Below are 5,923 nucleotides of genomic sequence, written 5' to 3'. Positions count from 1 at the left end.
GAAGCCGCCGCTAAGTATTATCAAAGGAAGCAAAAATAAGATAACTCAATGCTTAAATTAAAAATATATATATGTTTATATGCATATAGTAGACTTCAAGACCGAAAAAAAAAAATTTAGCTGTACAAGAGACATATGAGATTAATTACAGACTAATTTTGTACAATAGCTTTCCCTATAGTTAAAGGCTTTTTTTAATCCATGTTGTATTGTGAGAGGATTTATTTAAGTGTCCTGATTATTCCCCTGAAAATTATATATAAATGCATGTTTGCTATATGTAAGCTTCTCAGAGAGGCTAGTGGGCAAATATAGAAGCCAAGGCTAATCACTGAAGAACCAATAAAAAGAAACATTATCTGAAATGGGATACTTCTAAAAAGTGTGCTGGGAAGTGGCATTCTCAACCACTGCTAATGTATGAAGATAGATAAAAGCTGGAAATTGTTGGTCGCTTCTCCTTCAGTATGTAGCTGCCTTATTCCAAAAAACAGCAAAATAAAAAAATAAAGATCGCAAAAATAATTTAGAGCATGCTATAGATATAACATGAAGATGCTAATTCAGATTAGACAGTAACATTTCCACAGAAGTCTTTTCGTTTGTTTACAATTCCTGGAGTTTTTCAGGTAAAGTTTTGAGTTAAGTGCTCGCAAAAACATATTCTCCACCTCTATTGAGCTTTCACCCCAATTTTCACAATTCATTACCAATTCCAGCTATTTACCAAAAACTTAGAGTTATCTTATGCATATTTAATGACTTGACATGTGTGTTTATAAATACGGTGTTTAAAAGCACAACTTTCAGATGATGATTCGTGAGGAAAGGCGGTGGCACCATGGGAGCTGCGGTGGCCTGGCCACTGAGGGAGGCATCGGGGAGGAAGCGGGCTACTTGTGATGGCTTTTAGGACATGTGTCAGTGTCTGAGGGTGATGGGGCATATGATACCACCAGACAGCATGCTTTGGTGAACACCTGAGGCCAGCACTGCACCAGGAGCAGATCTCTACAGCAAGACAGAATATTCCCAGCAGTGAGAGAACGCAGCTGTAGGCCATTCCCTCAGCCCGGCTGAACATAAGCCATCTCAGCTGGGTGTCTCGGAGCTATCAGGTGCAGCCATGTCCCAGGAAGCACAAAGCACTTGGCAGCTCTGGTTGCACTACCAAATGCTTCGCCCTCTTCAAACTTCCTGCTGCAGATAGGGTGGAAATTCTTGCCAAAGTACATGACGTGACACGTTCCTTTTAATGGCAGGACGGCTATTCATTTGTAATGGGAGATTAAATAGATCCAATGGTGCAACATTTAGGCATGCAAATCTAGTCCCAAATCATGTTATGTGCATATACACGCATTTCCAGTATTTACAGCAAGCAAAGTTTCAGGAACTCAGCACTCTTGCAAAGTCTGGAATAAGCGTTTGGCTTTGTAAATTCAAACAGAAACTGTACAAAACTGGGACCAGAATAACTAAGAAACTACATTATACTACAGCATTTGAGCACTTCAATTTCCAAAAAAGATATTTTTTTTTCCTCCCAATTACTGTTGTGAATACAAACATGAGCTGATTCGGTAACAAGAAGTGCTATCAATGCTAGTTAGTTTTCAAAACAGAATTTCCATGGACTTTCCATGGATCAGGAGACACTATTTGAAATACATACTACGATGCAGCACTGAAGAAGTTTCCTTTACTCTCTGGCATACACTAAAAACATATCTAAAATATTAAATCAATTATTACATCTCACACAAAAACACAGTAGCTCAGGGTGTTAAAATGAGTACTTCAAAGACATGGAGGTAACCCAACTGATTCAATTCATGCCTGATCACTTGGGGTTTACATTCTTTTAGTCTATTCATCAAAAGAGTAGAAAACAACAGAAATTGTTATCCTTGAATTTTAAAGTTCTCTGTTTCGCTGCCTGGCATGGACATTTTAGTTACCAGTGCCCAGAAGATATTAAAAAGGACTCTCCATGGGTGGAATCATCACGCATTAAGACAAACATTCACATCCCTAACCAGTCCACCAATGTTATGTCTTGTACTTTAAATGAATGAATAGTCTCCCAACTGCTTCGGTCCTACATTTTGAATTTTATCAACAATTACATACTCCACAAAATTAGAAAGGACACAGACACTTCAATACTTCAATATGACTACAAAGAAGAAAAAAAATCCTTTCCTTCTTCCAAGACAAAATGAGAGGGCCATTATAAGACTTTCCTCCATGCATTTTTACAATTTCTCTTAAATTCAGAATAAGTTTGTTGACTACAAGTTTTAAAAGATACAGAATTCTACTTCCCAGTTCATGTAAAAACACAGTGCTTCTGGCAGGTACCAGCATCTCATCGCTTATTTTCACTAAGTCACCAAAGCTCTATTGCATATACATGGCATTAACACTTCAAGCCATACAAAAGATCTCAATATTTTCATTAAAAAATATAAATTCACCAAGTGTCAATACCCAAGTTATGTTAAAACAAAAAAGGAAACAAAAAAGTGCTTTTTTTTTTAACTAGTTTATCGAGCAATTTTAACAACAAAAGTGAAAAGAACAATGCCTCATTTACTCTGCTTATGTTGGCAATTACTTAAAAATAGTCACACTTCCTGTAAAATTATTTCTCTGAAGTACATAAATAAGCCTCAACAACCTTTCACGTAGAAAGGTACATGAACAAATACAAAAAGCAAACTTGAGTAAAGTACTTAGCATTCTTGAGGGGACAAAGCAGAGGAAAATGGGTCAGAACCACTCATCAGAACTTTTCTCCCCTCACTCCAAAATACCAGCTAAAAGTTAGTGCAGTTTATGAGGGCTGGGGTAATTTCCCAAGCCTGTATTCATTGTAACCAGGATAGGCAACAGCTGGAGAAGTCTGATTGGTTTTTGTCTGAAAGAAATCTTTCTTGCACATATCTGTTCAATCACATCTGCACAGAATGTTCTGAAACAAAGGAGAAGTTACACAATCCAGTCTGACCTGCAATCCGAGAGTTCAAAGATAAACAGCACTTTTCAGCATAAATCAGTTAACCATACAATGCATTTGATGGTTTTTTTCTCCATTAATCAAGTGCTTGAACTTTCCTACTGCTGTGCTGGGAAGAATGGATATAATTGTCACAACTATTTCAGAAAGTACATGCATTTTGATGGAAAAGTGCAATATCGCACTGCCTGTGGGAGTTCTTCAGTACATATCTTGAATAGGATTCATCAGTGTCCATTGCTGTTATCTACATTTCAGCTATACTTCGTTATAGTCAATAAAGATCTAGTCAATAAGATACAATTTATCTTGCCTGGAAGTGTATATCTAAAACCAGTCAGATGAATCCTGCCCTAAAATATCAGAACGCTCTGAATATAGAAGAGGTGTCATGTTACCTACTCAACTACAGATAACTAAATTAGATTAAGCCCATGTTCTCTAGCTTCCAGATTTGGAGTATGTTCCTTCCTTCTGCAACAACAACAACAAAAAATTTGAAATATATTTATATGGCAATTAAAGTTCTTTAACACTTCCATTCATAAACCAGTCTATTCCCTGTTCTTACGCTTCTCACATGCTTCCCGTCCAGCCAATCATTTCTTTGGACTGGGAAATATTTACGAAACTTGGAACCTAAACATGTAGTAGTTTCCAACACAGGTCATCTTGAACCTTTTCTATGCTTCCAGTATGACGCACAAATGTAGAGATTTGGGTAGGCAAAGAACAGAATAGCCTCTACAACCTGCTAATAACAATAAAACACTGCTGAAACAGCTCGCTTGCTATCTAGCCCTCTACCAGTAGTCATGCAGCTATCTTCAACTATGGGCTGAAACAAATAAACTGAAAATAGGTCCAGGCTCCCCTATCCCCATTCCAGGATGCTTTGATGCAGCAGCCCTGAAGCCTGACAAACACAGGTGCCACAACCAAGCAAACCCGCTCCAAAGTCAGGTTGGAACTCAGATTCAAGAGCTGGGGGCTTGGCTACATATGTGTATATTAGCATCCCGCAAGGCAGTGATTTTTACTACGTTAATTGAAGTGTCTATCACCATACCTCAGGTTCTCCCTGATGACCATAGCCTAAGTGGGTACCGCAAGATATTTGTCAGTGATGGACCTGTCTTAACCACCAAAAACTGGCCTATAACTTCTATACAACACTCCTCCCCCCACCCCAAATTAAAAAAAAAAAAAAACTATTTCAAAAGACAATAATAATATTGAAATAATCATTATTTAAATAAAAAAAAAATCAAACACCTCAAAAAGAAGAGATGCCAGCATTATGGAATCTCAACCTTGCTTCTCTGTGTCTACCACAACAGAGGTGGACTATAATGGGATATTTGTACTCCTCACACAGCATCTCTGACTGTATGCAAAATATCAGTTTCCCTAGAGTTTCACAGGTTCCTAGGGTTCACAGGGCCAGAAGATTTTGCTGGGTTATTACCAAACCTTAAACTCCCCCAAATATTTCCAAATCACTACATGTGAGCCATTCTTTAATGTGTATTTTTCAGAAATACATCTACTTTAACAGAATATTTTTAGCACCCAATATTTATTCCCCCTCTGAAGGGATTTATGCATCTTATACCTAGTAATATTTAAGATTGTTGTCGATGAAATAAACAGGGTTTTTTGCAAAGTTTCCTCAAGCAATATTTATGTGACATTTTTCTACACTTTCTCCTTCTCTTCTGCACCCTTTTAAATTATTGACATCAATCACTAAGAAGTCTTCCAGTATTGATTTCACAGATTAAAGAACAAGTCTTTTAGCCTTTCTACTAAATGCTGACTTTTAGTCTTTCCTGCACTATTTCACAGGCAGAGACTGAACTAACCTCTGTCAAACTGCGAGCCCAAAAGGAGTTTCTTTGTCTGCTCTGACTCCCTAAGTCCTCCCTAGTGTCTGTGCTTTCCCCAGTCAAGGATCTTTCTGGAAACATGACCTGCACTTCTTGTTTCTAGATGCATCATTTTGACTGTGGTTCGACCGAGTCATTCTTCGCCTGCATAAATCCATATTACCAACCAGTCCAGATTATTCCCAGGACTACTCTGTTCTGCGACTCTAAGAAACAAGTCATCAACTGCAAGTTTCACGGGCACTGATTTTGAAACTTAAAGACAGGCTACTACATAAAATATAAAATATCAGTGTTTCCTAAAGCAGGGGTGTTTCAACAGAAACAACACAATTCAATAATGATCCCAGTTATTTCTTTTTGCAGTGTGACCATTAACAGATTTTTAATCTAGTTGAGGGATTTATCTTCATATTTTTATTGCTAATGTGGGAATCTAAATTTCTATTTAGAGTTTCACCAGGGACTTCATCAAGTGTCTTATGAAAGCCTGGCTGTTTGCTATACTCATCTTTATCAGCTAACCTTAAAATACTTTAGAAGGTATACACGACATATTTAAAATAAAAAATTAAAGGTGAGGTACACGGGAAGTGTCAGTCAATATACTTTAATGGAAAAATATGCCCTATCAAGCAAAAACTTATTGTTTCTTTTTAGTAGTAGTAGTATAAGCATTCAACTGTTATCCTGTACAACTTTTGGCTTTTTCGTATGTGTTCAGCTGTGATGGTGAGGGGACACATTAAAAACACTGAAGATACATCAGCTTTGGGGGGGGGGAAGAAAAAGACATCATATTCTGAGTTAATGTGAAGACTGATAGAGTTGCAATTGCTTTAAGTTTTGGAGTGTTAGCAGTCAATCCTGCGGAGAAGCACATAGATTTCAGAGATGAGGTAGAAACACAAAAAGAATTAAAAAACTCAAACCTTCAAGTCTTCAATAAGGTAGACTCAAACTGACAATATTCTTGTGTAATTTCTTTTACAGTAGGATTCAGAAGGGTCTT

Source organism: Pygoscelis adeliae, unplaced genomic scaffold, assembly GCF_000699105.1.
Source record: "Pygoscelis adeliae isolate BGI_AS28 unplaced genomic scaffold, ASM69910v1 Scaffold15, whole genome shotgun sequence".
Classification (NCBI taxonomy): domain Eukaryota; kingdom Metazoa; phylum Chordata; class Aves; order Sphenisciformes; family Spheniscidae; genus Pygoscelis; species Pygoscelis adeliae.
Note: the sequence above shows the minus strand (reverse complement) of the source record.